This window comes from Hermetia illucens, chromosome 5, assembly GCF_905115235.1.
Source record: "Hermetia illucens chromosome 5, iHerIll2.2.curated.20191125, whole genome shotgun sequence".
NCBI lineage: Eukaryota > Metazoa > Arthropoda > Insecta > Diptera > Stratiomyidae > Hermetia > Hermetia illucens.
In genome coordinates, this window is record NC_051853.1 from 91,018,579 (window position 1) to 91,033,964 (window position 15,386).

Sequence of the window (15,386 nt, forward strand, 5' to 3'; positions counted from 1 at the left end):
TACTTGGAGTAGGATTAATAGAGACGCCACTGACGCCCAGGATAACGTGATCATCGAACAATTACTTTGTGTGAAGCAAAAAAAGTGCCGAAAAAGAAAGATACCATTAAACGCAAACGGGTAACGAATTCGAGAATCCAGTATTTTCCATAACAGTTCGATGTATTCTCAGCGAAGTACATAAAAAAAATGTCTAAACTGGACCAAGGGAAATGTCGACTGAGATTGGAGCAATGTAATATGTATTTACAAACGAATCAACTTTTAATACGATGTGTAGTTACTGGAAGCGAGGTTAGTCAAAAGAAAAGAGGCAATTTTACAATAGATGTTTAAACATCCAGTGAGGGTTCACTTTTATGGATGTTTCCCTCAACAAGGATTCTATAGACTTCATACTTTTATCAGAAATCTCTATGCAGAGTTCATGGAGAAGGCATACAAGAAAGCATTGTTGAAATCTGATAGATCGTTGTGCGGAAAGAGCCCAATGAATCGGTTTTGAAAGTGGATAACGATCCCAAACATCTTAGCCGACTTTGTATCCTTTGGAAAGGATTTGCGGTTTAAGAATGCACTGCTTGTCGTGAAAAGCGAAGGAAGTTTGTGGGTTAGTGACCTCTAAATTTCGAAACTCTACTGCTACCGAGACGTCAACAACGTCTCAGAGAGGGACTGACCTCATGGCTACGACCTTTGGCTATCAAAAACCTATTATGGCTGATTTTTGGATTGTGCGCACAAATCTCGATAACGGTATCGTGAGTCCCCAAAATGCTCGCTCTCTCCTGCTTGAGCCAGAATTCCAGCCATATAAGCTGTACTTTCTGGGCTCAATAAAATGGTGAGACTGTGAGGGGTACTTCTCACCGATTCGATGCCGGGTTGCTTCTGACTGTTTCTGACAGAAAACCGCAAGATCTCGCTCCAGGTTAGGAAGCATCACAATTGTACAATGCTATACACTAACGGAGATCTCCAATATAGCTTTCTACGCCCAATTGCACGTAGTTCAGAAGGAGCTTACTAAAAGTAACATTGTGCTCGTCATGAGCGGGTGAGAGCTTGGACAACACTTTATTCGGACATGTGATGGAGAAACACGGTCTTGACGACCGTAACGATAATGGTGGGCGGTTTGTGGATTTCTGCAGCTTACCTCGCCTCGTCATCGATTACACTTTGTTCCAGCACGCAGCACGCCATAAGGCCAGTAGTGTTTTAACTGACCAACACCATACCAGATTGACCACTTTGTGATCAGCGGTAGATTTAAGAGTTGTCTCCTGGTTGTGGGTAACAAGAGAGCCGCTGACGTCGGTCTCGAACGAGATCCCTATTTTATGGCCGCTTGCTTTTGCTTGTGTATTGCATCCCTCGCTTCTAGTAGGGTTGGAGGACTGCCACCCCTAAGTTCAACATCAACCGTATATATGATCCAGCTATTGATCGACATGACAGTAGGAGAGCTACCTTGCCGATCGGATGCCAAATACCTTGAATAACCCTCCTTCGAAAATATAGAGGGAGATCGATGAACGGAAGGGATTGAAGGCGGGTAATGGCATAACGCACTCGAACTCCGGTACCATGCAAAATCCCAGGAAGTTCAACGTAGTGTGCGCATATGACAGAAGAGAATTTAATATTGCGCTGGTCGGGGACGGAAGATGCCGAAGAACGCAATGATTTCAGAAGTGAACAGGAAGTGTATCGGATGGGTTCTACGTAGGAGATGCGCATGATGAGATGCCACTCAACGCATTGCACTTAATTTAAGCTGATTCGAGTGGTCGTTGCAGTGAACTATACGGTGGGCTGCATTTTCGCTGAATTTCTAAATTCGTTTCATTTTTTGGTATCTTATAACATTAAACGATTACATAAAGTTTTTTTTTTTATCTCCTGTTCCAAGTTCACCATGCAAAATATTTGGGACAACATTCATCCACGCTGAAGCGCGTTCCAACCAACCGTGAACCATGGCACGTAAGCATGGCTAACGTGCTATGTGGCAACCTTATATAAATCCGTTATGAGCGGTCGTAAGCCGTCATTAGGGTAAGTCTGACAATTGCCGAACCCGTTGGGGTAACAATCCACAACTGAATCGACTGGGACCCGACATCCAATTATGTTAATACAAATCTCTCTGCCACCAGTGAGGTTTGAACCATAATGTCCCATTACGACAGCCTAACCACTAACCTATGCAGACACGGGCGGAAGACTTATTATTTGGCATATATTGATTTTAAAATTTCTTATTATAGTTCTGCAGTTGAAGTTAGTCTAATATGTTCTATATCAAGGCTGTTCCGTGTACATTAATTATATGGCTAAATTAGTTTTTAGAGACTTATATTTAAATCCTGAAAAGTCTTCAAAATGTATTTAAATATTAATTCTTTTTCAGGATTTAGGTATAAGTCTTTAAAAACTAATTTAGCTATATAATTAATTAGAACAGTATTATAGATTTAGATAAGCTAATAAACTCAGTGATGGGCAAACTTGTGGTTGGAGGGAACAAGTGGTTCCCGAAACATCGATATTTGCAAGACCAATCAATCAATACTACCGAATAGGAAAAATAAGTTTTCATTATTTCAAATGATTTAATCGCTAGAAATACCGCGTAATTACACTCAAACCAAAATAACGGGGAGTTGTAGATCCCGTCAGCTGAAGGTGACGGATAAATACTGCTACCGCCAATCATGGAAGAAACTAACTTATAAACCATATGTCGCCAGAAGTCGATGAGATTACTGTCGAACTGGTTAAATATGGAGGCGATCAACTATACCAAGTGGTTCATCAATATACGTTCAAGGTTTGGGACAGTGAATCAATGCGTGATGACAAAAGATGAAGATAAAAAGGGCTCATCTGTCTCATACATAAAAAGGGGGATATCACACAGTGCAAAAATTATACAGGTATCACGTGGCTGAGTTTCATTTATTAGATACTCTTCGCATAATTTGTGCGAAGCACCAAAAAAGTGTTAATTGATGTCAGGAAAAATCAATCGGATCAGGGCCTTAAGTGTGTGTTCATTCAAAACCGTAACGGTACACTACAGTACACTGTAGGAGGTAATGTGGTCAGCATTGCGCTCGACCGAGGTTATTATCATGATTTGACTCAGATATTCATTCACAGCTGAGTTAACTGGTATTCGACGTCAAATCACGATACAAATCCCATTGCCATCAGTGAGAATTGAACCGGGACCTTCCATACAACAAGTATATCCAAATATATTCTTTTATCTATTGCTGGCGTGATAAAGTTACGTTTGATATGTATTGTACATACATGTGTATCTTGTAGTTTGGCAAAATATGAAGGAATGTTTTATATTCTTAGCTATGTACGAATGGAAACCGTGCATAGAGAGTTGCTCACATAAGATGAACACAAAACCTTTCGCCTGAAGTGCCGAGCTTCCGGTATTAAGACTTGTTTTACTGAAAATTTGAAGGACAAATAATCAAGTCTGTGTAGCAAAGATAATTAATGGCTTTATAGTTCCTTACAGCCTATATAACGACGAAATCTATGAGCGATACCATGACCGTCAGGTTGTGGATGAAATCCGGTTCAATGGGTTACGGTGGGCGGGTCATTTAACCCGTATGGATGAGGATTATCCAGCCCAGAATGCCTATAAGGGCAATATCTATGGTAGAAAAAGAAGACGAGGCAGACCCTGCCTGAGATGGAGCGATGGTGTAGGTTAGGACGCCAGACAGCTTTTAGGGATAACGAATTGGTGAACCTCGGCGCAAAATCGGGATGTCTGGAGTTCCTTATTAAGGCAGGCCTAGACCGGATACTGGTTATTGCACCGTTGATGATGATGATAATTCCTTACATAAATCAAATTAGAGAAAGTTTATCAATATTTTGTGTGATCTATGCCTTTACGTTTCGCCACGATCCGTGGGGTCGGAGATTAGAGATAGGAGAATGCAACTTTGCAAATCAGACCAAGTTGGAGAAGTAATAGCATAATCGAACCATCGTATTTTTACAAGGTTTAAATGTGATCTCTATTAGTTCTTCGTTGAATATTCTGTATGTTATTCTTGCGGTAATTATACACATATGAGGAAAACTTTCCCAACTACACTTAGGTATGACTTGAGAGGTAAATTTCAAAAGAGAACAAATATTATTGGAAGTCGAATAAAGTGAATATTCGCAATATTTTAAATGAATATATTAAAAGAAGAAAGACGAATACCACTTCATCATTATAATACAAATTCGAGATGGCAAATTATCGGAATACATCGGCTTCAGTTTTATAAAGTCATTTAACATTATTTCGTTAAACTGTAATTTTCACCTTATAATCTGGCCCCACCTGAAGAGGAAAGGAAGACGGGCGCGATTCATCGCATGGATGCCAGAATCAGCTCAGAGCTAATCCTTCCGCGTCCATCCCACGCGCATTAAGTTTTTGTGATTTAGTCCCCTCCCTTATTAAGCCGTTTGACATTTTAGCTTCTTTGGGAATGAAATCTTCGGTGGTGCCACTCCGCCTCGAAACTTCAAGTCTCTAATAGCGTAGTTTACCCCGGGTGGGTTTAGTTTTGTTGACTGCTGAGTCAAGCCACGTGATAAAATCTCTGTGTCCTGACAGGGAGATAATATATGAGAACCAAGAACCCCGGCCCGTATCTCGCCGAACTGCTAGCATTCGGGTCAGCTTCAGCACGTGTCATCAAGTTCCATATATTATTTCGCGCAGTCGGTGTTCACAACTGGCAAACCTGTTAGGGTTTGAGGGTTTTCCTGATGAAGGAAGGAGGTATCACCTCTCTCTCCGGCTTGTCTTGTTTCAAACTGACGCTGAAAAATAATTTTCGCTGTCATAAATTGTTTTCCGATGTCATGTTCGCTACGATTCACACTTGCGTGCGTCCAACACGCAAGTTGCTCGTTTCGCCACAACTTTACTGGTTATCACTTTTTCATTGTTTTAAAAGAAGAATTAACTTCGTCTGAAAATGTGCCTATTTCTCTGGGTTCAGCACGGTGTTTATTATGAAAGTACGGACTATTACATGAATCTATTGAATTATTACACGGTTAATTAAATTACGGTCTTGCGCAGTCGGTGTTCACGACTGGCAAACCTGTTAGGTGAGTTTGGTTGGTTGACAACCTTGGGGACCGTGCTGGTGCTAAGGTGATACACGCTGGGCTCTGAGTTGTTGCGTCCGTAACATCACCCTCTGAACATAAGAATGACATCCACTCACCGATTTCCGGGAAAGTTTTACCTGCCTTCCAACGCTTAACTAAACTTCTATTTCTGAGTAGTGTATGTTTACAAAAAACCAAGAATCTGGATATACAGTAGAATTCCGATTATTCGTATGATCAAGGGACTAACGATTTGGTGCGAAATATCGGGATTACCAATTGGTAATAAAATTGATGATATTATCGGGGCGACCAGCAAATTTGTGCCAATTATCTATCCAATTATCCGGATTCCATTGTAAATATTTATAATATATGATATTACCTTTAAAAACCTCCAAGAGTTCTCTTTAATAGTTGAAATCGTTGAAGATAGGAAGGATTTACTCACACCTTATATCGAATCCACACGTTTGCCAAACCTTACAAGCCGTTGTAAATTCAATGGTGGGTAGGGCGTTTGGCTTGGTTAGTGTAGGTTTGCAGCCGATCCGGTCGAGTGCCGGTTTATTGGCACAAATCAAAAGCAACATGCTTGCCTGCTCAGAAAAAACAAACGTGAATTGCGATGTTTGGTCCGCAAAGCCCGGACTACATTTTAGCTGACATCGTCTCAATCTAGGACCTCCGTCATCATTAGTTTTTTTTCCTAAAACTAATCACTACCCCTGAAAACAGAACTTAGAATTACATATAAAAAAATATTTTTATATAAAAATGTTTAAGATAACGAATAGTTTTGGCGTTATTCAGATTTGCATGCGGAAGCTTTACCCTATATACCTGTCTGCATCAAAAGTGCTGTTATTTTTAAATTTCAAAACACCAGTTCAAATGATTGCTGTATTGATTGGTCACTAATAAATTAACGGATCCATTAACTCAGTTCAGATCAATTTAATAGTGACATCTGACAATTTTTTATATTCAAACGGCCGGTTTCTGTCTTAGCTAGACATTATTATCGAACGCATCCGAATGAATTCAGAATTCGTCCAGGCCGCATTCACTCCGAGTTCATTCGTAGTACATCGAGCAACCGTGAGCACGAACGGCAGAGTTTTCCCTACTCGATCTCATACAGGCGGAAAAAAGCGAACGCAATGGACATCGCAAGAAGAAGTAGATAGAAAAGAACGCGCCGCGCCCAATCCAATCAAAATTCGTTGCTCCGCGTTTTGAGAAACATTAAAACTTGAGATAAACGAACCACAAAGGATGGAATTGAATGCAGACCAAGTGTGAATTAGGTGGAAAAAGAATTTGGCGACGAGTCGATAGTGGTTTGGTGTAGTTTGTGTACGGACGGGGAACAAGGCGACTTTCCTTTCGTGCGAGATCCGACTAGTCCTCGCGCGCGCCTGTGAAAACCCCTGACAGTGTGTGCGTGTCGTGTTGACGCAGATGTGCAATTTGTCCTTTCAAAATAGTTTTGTGATCCCGAGGAACGTGCAAGTTTCAGACCAAGTCCGGAGTGCGTCTCGCCCGCCGCTGTGGCCCATTTGGAATTAACAGAAGGTGAGTAAGAAGCGAAAGAGTTGGGTGTCGCGATGCCCGTGCAATAACTCCATTACCCACACCACGAAACGTAAACACAAACGCGGCAGTTGACAGGTGGGATGGATTTTTCCTGGCTGTTTTCTTATTTATACCCAAAATCCAATTGGATTACGGCGTACAACTGCTTCGTGTGTACTCGACTTTCCCAAGGACTCTGTCAACGGATGGCTTCCGTGCGTGATGTGCCGAATGATCTAATCGAGAAAAATTTTATTGATGACGTCACTCTACCACCCTCAGTCAAATTATTGGCCGACTGGCTCCAATTTCGATTCATTCAACTTAAGGTCATCTCACGCAAATAAGCTCTTCGAGCGCCGTGTGTTTTTTGTAATCTCTATGCTGTGCTCGGGCCACTTGTCTACGCTGCGGCGGTCGGATGGTGGCCTGCTAAAAATATCAGCATCTTGAAATTGATTTAAATTGATGCCAGGCCGCCCCGCGCCAATTGCCGCTGACCGCCTGAAGTCGCCTCAGCTTGGCATGGCCGTTTCGGCTGTGGTTTCTCAATCCAGTCGGTTGTGGATGTCAAAACGAATTTGTGCATATTGAAATTGAGTGTAGGTCCGAGCCTGCAACCGGATGATCCGCGCTTCAATATAATCTGGCGAAGAGCTCCCTTAGAGGAGCGGAGAAATCGATTCAGGGCTCGGTGGCCTGCTCTTGCAGGCATGACACCTTGGACATTTTCGATTTGTGCACAAGCTCATTACCGATGTAAATAAAAACGAAAAACAATGACACCACGCTACGGTTCCCAAGCCGCGCTCAAACTAGATTACGTCATCAATATTTTTCTTCCAACCAGTCAGCACCAACACAAAGAACTCAGCCGCAGCATGTTTAGCAAGTTGACTTCCATTCAACACTGGGCCGCAAAAAAAGTTTCCATTCCGCAACGGTGGTTCGTTTGACTACGCCGCCTCCGCCACGTTGTTCTACGCGATTCATTTATAATTCAGTTTTACCTGTTCTGGAAAGTGCATATTCAAATTGAGTGTCACGTTTTTCCTGACGAATGACAGGATTCAAACGAAAGGAGAGTGGCATCCCTCCTGTAAGAACTTCTAGAAGTCGTTGATGAATTTATCATGAGATTACTGCCTGTACCTGCCGGAGATGAATTTGCTTCTAAGGAATCAAGTACCAGGTTTCCTTCCTCTGCTTGGCAAAGTTGTAAAGTGAAAATAATCGAAATAAGTTTCGGGGTTGGCTTCAGAATGAAAAGTGGCGTTTTCATCTTTATTTCGCTCCCTATGTCCATTCCGTCCGGTATTACAGGCCTTCCTCATTACTCCTTCCTTTCTCCATTTTGTTAGTAGACTCCTTTTGTGCAAAATATTGTATTATTAATACGTCCCTAAAAATCTAACTGGTTGGAAATATTGAGTAAGAAAATCTTGAGGGTGGTTTAAGAGTAAAATGAAAAGAAAATCATTCAACAAAAGCAGTCTCCTGTACATTCGACAATGCATCTGCTTTGTATATTACAATGAGCTCCATGGCTGCTTCACACATTCGGTTATGTATCTATTACACTTTAAACATAACATTTCATTGCGATAACTTATAAGATTTGGATCTGTGCCTGAGTTTAGCATTCTAGATGGTTTTGACAATATGTATTCGGAGCTCGCGTTTAGCTTGGATGGCACATACAGGTCATGTTAAATTTGTGGCAAACAATCCGAAAACCAGTTCGGTGCTTCGGGATAGAAAGATTTTGTGCATTTTCTTCGTAAAAATATTTGGATGCACTTGTGCATTTGCCCCATTTGTACCTAGTTCGCAATCTTTATGTATTTAGACTGACTAGACCCTGAATAATGTGCGAGGCCAGATAAAAACAGCAGGATCACTCTCAAGACCATTCGACATCAACAATGGTCTACGACAAGAGGATGCCACATCATGCGTCCTCCTTAACCTGGCCCTCGAGAAAGTGATCCGTGATGCTGAGGTAAATGCAAGAGGTACGATTCTCTTCAAGTCCACCCAACTACTGGCCTATGCTGGCGATATCGACATCATGGGAAGAACCACCCGAGACGTACAAACTGCCTTCATCCAGATCGAGCAGGCGGCGATTGGTGCGAGATCTTGGGCTGCACATCAATGAAGGCAAGACAAAGTATATGGTGGCAACGTCAGCAACAAAAACCAACCCGGAAAGTCTATAAGGCCAATATCTATGGTAGAAAAAGAAGACGAGGCAGATCCTGCCTGAGATAGAGCGATGGCGTAGGTCAGGACGCGAGACAGCTTGTAGGGATATCGAATTGGTGAACCTCGGCGCAAAACCGGGATATCTAGAGTTCCTTATTAAGGCAAGCCTAGACTGGATACCGGTTGTTGCGCCGTTGATGATGATGATTATGATTCTAGGATGAATATGAGGGGGTTTCCAGTCAATTATTATTAACTTTATTTAAATAGATATCGATATGGAGGTTATTTTGAAGCCTGGAATCTATATCATGACAGCTTCATGATTTTTTCAGATTCTTTCGGTTTTACAGTTTCTGAGAACGAGTCCGTGAAACAAACGATCATTTTCTAGTCCCTGCCTTCTCTTCTCTTACACAAAATATCAAAATTGGGATGAGCTTTGGAAGGCGCTAATCTAGACCTTTCATTTGATACTCCACATGACTATATTCGTTGCAAGATATTTTATAACCTTTTGAGTGGACTTCCTTTAAAGGAGAGTAACGTTAATTTACACAAGAAGGGGAAATTTTGTGAATTTTTTTGAGGACAGAGTTAAAATCTATTTATTAAAATCAATGGTACATTAAGGTATGATATTCCTAGAAAATTGTGTAAGATTTGAAGATGATGAAGAAATATCAAACAAGTCGGGAAACCAGAAGCTGGACTCTTCAGGAGTAAAAGGTGTTTCCCTATGTGAGGAACTATTGAGTGTGTGGTAGTTGCAGAATAACTTAAAATTCAATTGTGTGCCATTTATCAGCAGCCAATAATAATTTAATAATTAATAATTTGCTCTGCAAAGTACTCTATCTAATATAGTTACTTCCATACGCTTCACACTCAGGAGCTCACATTATTAGCAAATGTGAAAAAATTCACCAGATACGAAACAAAACGGGAAACCGGAGGCTGCACGCTTCAGGCATGAAACGATTTGTGTATCTCTTTTATAAAAATATTTGAATGGACATTTGAACCATTAGAACCTAGCATGTAATATATGCATATATTATATGAGAATATTCACTTTTGCGTGATATTGACATTCAAAGTCTTGAAATTGCATAGAAATGACAACTTTCTTCCTATTATCATTTTGTTACTAGCTACCAAACTTTGTAGGGTCATACTCTATATTATAGTCTATGTTGTTGCAACCCTAGTCATTCTCCACCCGTTCTTTCATGATGAGCTTTTTATATGTTCGGGTGGCGACGATTCCGTCCTGAATGGCACACATGAACCCCTCCGTCTGAGCAAAGAGCTCCCCACCACACAACCATCCGTTCGATAAATGGCTGCCTGGGACAATTCACGTGTTTACCGTGCATTGCCTTCGACTTCTATTCAGCGATCCGCTCTTGGACCGACTTCACCCCACTCCGAGGATTGAAACATCGATCCTTCAAGTTAAGTGGAGTCAGTCCACAGTCTGCCTTAGAGACAGCCGCATGCAAAGGACTCACCTGTTCTTGCTGTAAAAATAAGACTTGGCGATGATGTTGTGCCACCACGTCAACCACGTCCCTACCTCCGATGTCACGAGGCAGGTTCATCCGCTCCACGGCAGAGTTTGGATGATGCATTCGGAATTTGGACATAGTAGTCCGTATCCGCCGCTAGACGTTTTCCAGATCGGTCTTCGTACACGACAATATTCCGAATGCATAAGCCAGTGAGGGATAGCGGGATACATTCAATGCACTTATCTTATTCTTCCGCGACAGATGCGATTTCAGCACCAGCTTCACACGTCGCAGGAATTCAAACAGCAGAACATCCCTCAGATCACTAATTCGAGCATGGGTTCCTTGCGAAATTCCTAAATGCTTGTAGAATTCTGTCTCGGTCACAGTTTCAATGTGGAGGTCACCAATGCTACGCCCGGCATTAGGCTCGTGATGACCTTTGCGGATAGCTTGGATTCGACACTTGTCTAATCCAAACTCCATCCGAATATCACGGCTGAACATGACCACTATTCGCAATAGACTTTTAAGGTGGACGCCAGTACTTTGAGGTCATCTTAGTACAACAAGTGTGTCAGTTCGCACTTAGCACGTAGGTCATATTTAATTGCAACATCATGCCATCTAGCATCATGCAATATCCATGAATTTCCCTGGAAGATGCCCCTCCGCATACGGATGGATATTAACACTCTCGGATGTACGCACTGATAAGGTGGTATGCCACTCTTCCATGGCTGTCGCCAAAAATTTTATTAGTTTCGGATCAATGCGATACAGACTTAGGACATCGATTAGCCAGGTATGCGGAACCCTGTCGAAAACTTTGGCATAATAGATATAGCAACTAAAGAGGAAGGGTGGAAATTCCTCCGGCCGACTTATGACCTGATTTATGCTGTGTGCCAACCGGCGGTAAATTTCTTATACCAGAAATTCTGCATCCGATCCAGACCTAAGCCCCTCCAGTTCTTCGAGCTATTTATGGCTCGTTAAACTTCCTCTTCGATAACATCCGCAAAAATCATGCCAAGCGTGTTGGCATGGCGGGTGCCCTTCAGCGTTGATCCACTCAGCATATTCAGAATGCTGGGCCCCCAAAGCCCACCCCAATACTCTTTCGCTTCCGTCACCGAAAACTACACTGTCTGGACGCTGGATTCGTTGAGAGTTCTGAAAAAGCTCCGGTTGTTCCTCACGTATGTTGCCACCATGCCAGACACCATATAGTAGCAGCCTCTTAATTTTTTTCGGATTTCTTGGTTGGTTGGTTTCTGAGAAATAGTCCGTGAAAAAGTGATCACCTTCAACCCCCCGCACTCCCCGTCTTTCCAACAACTGACAAAATTAAGTCCAGCTTCGGAAAGTACTAACCGAGACCTTTCATTTGATACCCCACATGATTATTGTTGATGAAAAAAAAATGTTCACCACCCTTTTTCATGTATGAGGACTTTGACTGTTTTGGAGAAAAGTGCGTGTAACAGACAGACAGTGAATCAATTTTAATAAGATTTTGTTTTACACAAAGCAAAGGGCAAAGGGCACAGCTCTTCATATATGGGACTTCAATATTTCACTCAAATGTCAATTATTTTCGTTACTTATGATGTCAGCATCTTATTTGGATAGCTTAAGATGCAGTAAGCGCGAAATACGTAACTTTGAACTGCTGCAACTGATAAACCTAGGATGAATTTAAGGGCGGCTTTCTGGCCACCTTCTAAAAGTTGGAAATATACTATTATTAAGTTTATTTGAGTAGATATCGAAATGGAATATTTACGTCAAAACTGAAAGCACTAATTGAGATATTTCATATGATACCCCACCCGGGTTTTATGAAATTTCAGTTTTGCACTTTTTAACGCGATATTTGCCGAAAAAACGGCTAATTTATTATTGAAAATTAAAAAAAATATTAACGAATTCCAATAAAAAATTCCAGCGTCACCTCGTACATTATGTATAGAAATAGTGTTCAATTTCAAAACGATCGGTGCAGTAATTTTGGAATTATAAGGGACACTGACTTTGAAAACGTGAGTTGCGAGAAAAACGCTTGGCTTATCACGTGCATTCATGGGCACTTAGTCCACTACTGATTCCCATGCTTTGCATAAATGTTATTAAAGCAAAGGACCCTCATTACAGACGCAGGCTGCCACATAAGCTCTCAACGATGACAAAGGTTCCACACAAGTGCTTTGGTGAGATTTTTCAACTGATTCGGTTCGTCTTCTCATTGTTGTTCTGCGTAAAACCCCCAATACATCGCTCCAGGAGGTCATCAGATCTTCATGAATAGGCTTAATGGCATCCGAAACATCCTTGGAAAGAGCACTATTCGTGTGTTTGAACGAATCCAATGCATTAGCAGCTTTTTGTCATTCGTACCACGAGTCCGTGCTGAGTCATTTAAACCGCTGTATCTTCCTTACTTTTGCTCCGATTCACCTCAAGTTTTCAAGCAATATTCTTGAAAGTTTCTCCATCCAGAAAATTAGAATTAAATGGCACAAAAAACGTTACTCACTGCATGGCACGGGATTCACCGTTTCCACCTTTCTAAAAAAATTCATATGAATAGAATCAGGGTTGATTGATTTAAATCAACGATTTATATCAAGTGATTCTTTTGTTTATAAAAATCAATATTTAAATCAAGTTTAAGCCTATCGGGAAGGTTAGATTGGACCTTATCAAGCGCAGAGAAAATAATTCCTACAAATGTAGAGGAAGCCACGGTTGTGAACAACTGACAGAAAATAGGCTTTAATTGACGTTGCTAGTCTACCTGGCTTAACTGTGATTTCCACCATTCTAATGGTTTTACATTATTATTATTTTCACTGTAAATATTACCTACTTAAATGGATCAACTTAAATTTAGCTTTCAATGTAAACCTGTTGCCTGATGCTGCAAATATACATATTTTAAAGCCTTTGTCTTTTTGTCAGCTGTTAACAGGAATTTAATTTTCTAAGGGTCCAGCGAATATATAAAAAAATAAGCAAGGGTTAGGGTTATTTATATTATCATCCTGCTTTTCAAAAGTTGTTTCGTCCGTTGTCGGACAGATGCGTTTGATTTTTGTAATGTATCTAAAGCTCTCGTAATTAATTTGTAGATTTCTACAAAATCTTAGACTGACATTTTTCTCATCAAGTTCGTGACTTTTTGATATAAATCGTAATATACAGTCAAAATTGGTTATAACGGCAAATCACTTATTACGACCAATCTTTCGAGCCCCAGTCAAGAACCATACAATTTCTTCTTGCCTCATATCGGATGTTCCGATATGGCTTATTACAACATATCGGCTTTAACGTCGCATTTTTGGATGAATTCCAAAATCGGATATAACAACTTACAGAGTCGATCCCATGCACATCTGTGGCAATTCATTTATTTTGCTTTTTCACTCATCCAACCTCTGATCCGATTCAAAGAAAGGAAATTCTTGGAATTTTTAAATTACACTTAGACTGTACAAATAGCTGGAGTGGGCCCTTCTATAGTTTTACGAGTGGGGTTTATTTCATTTCTGGTGGTGAAAATACGTATTGTCATTAACAAATTGAGTTTGAAACGATTTTTTTAGTAGTCTCCTTTGTTTATAATGGCATCGAAGAAAAGAGCTAGCTTTAGCATTGAAGAAAAAGCTAAAATCATTTGCAAATTAGAGGCCAGTGAAGTAAACAAAAACATGGTGAAGGAGTTTATAAGGGACTGTAAACAAGAAGAAAATATTTTGTATTTTAGAACTAAAAGTGTGTAAATGAAATAAAAATTTTAGTTTTTTATCTTATTTTCTTCTTTGTTTAAATTAAAAATAAATATACATATGTATGTTTTTGAGGAAAAGAGTCAAAGTCAAGTCATATACAAATGAAGTATTTCAATATATTGGGCTGGGGAAACAGAAATGTCGTATTTGTGATTAAAATTTGCGGCTTTATTTAACATACTTAGAATTATCCGATTTAATTCAAATATGCGTCGTTTTGTTCCCAAACTTGTTGCCATTTAAAAGGCAACTTCACTATCCTCCCTTATAAAACCCCCCTCCTCATTTGCAAAAAGCTCAGCCAGCCAGTTACAAACTTAGTAGCACCAAGAGCGTTTTTCATGGGCCGGAAGAGATGGTAATAACTTGGTGCCAGGTCCGGTAGGTGCGATAGGACATCCCATCCGAACTCCCATAGCTTCTGGTGGGTCGTCAAAGATGTGTGAGGCCGAGCCTTGTCCTGGTGGAACATAACACCATTCCTATTGACCAATTCTCGCCGCTTCTGGTCAATTGCTCGCTTCAAACAGTCGAGTTGCTCACAGTAGAGGACCGTCTGGTCATAGTCGAGAAACTCGTAGTGGATGATTCCCTTCCAATCGCAACAAACACACGGCAAAGTCGTCCTGGCCGTCAATCCAGGCTTGGCGATGGTTTGGGCCGGCTCGCCCCGCTTCGACCACGAATTTTCGCTTGACCAACCGTTTCAAAAATGGGTCGAAAGAGATTTTTTGCGTCGAATTCGTGTGGCACCCAAACATCCAGCTTTTTTTTTAGAATCCAATCTTCTGCAAATGGTTCTAAACGGTTTTATGGTCTATACCCAGTTTCTGGTCAATCGAGCGAGAGCTCACATGCCGGTGTACTTGGATGATTTCCACGATTTTATCGGTTTCTACGACGATTGGCCTACCAGTACGGGGTGAATCTTCGACATCCACTGCACCAGAACGAAATCGATCGAACCAACGCTGTGCTGTGCGAATCGTTACAGTATGGGGTCCATAAATTTCACAAATTTTTTCGGCCACCTCCGTTGCATTTTTACCTGTCAGGTAGTAAAAATGTAAAATATGACGAATTTCTTGCTTGGTGTACTCCATCTTTGACGCGCTATAACTTGAGA

General features: G+C 41.0%; 1 protein-coding gene across 4 annotated transcripts in view; it reads left to right on the forward strand.

Annotated features, from left to right (window-relative positions):
• The first annotated feature begins 6,258 nt into the window (after positions 1 to 6,258).
• LOC119658003 (neuroglian) overlaps positions 6,259 to 15,386 on the forward strand; it is an 89,096-nt gene continuing 79,968 nt past the window's right edge. For all 4 annotated transcript variants that reach the window (XR_005250192.1, XR_005250193.1, XM_038065223.1 and 1 more), the window contains exon 1: positions 6,259 to 6,741. The gene's annotated coding sequence lies outside the window, so the exon portion shown is untranslated. The remainder of the gene's footprint in view (positions 6,742 to 15,386) is intronic.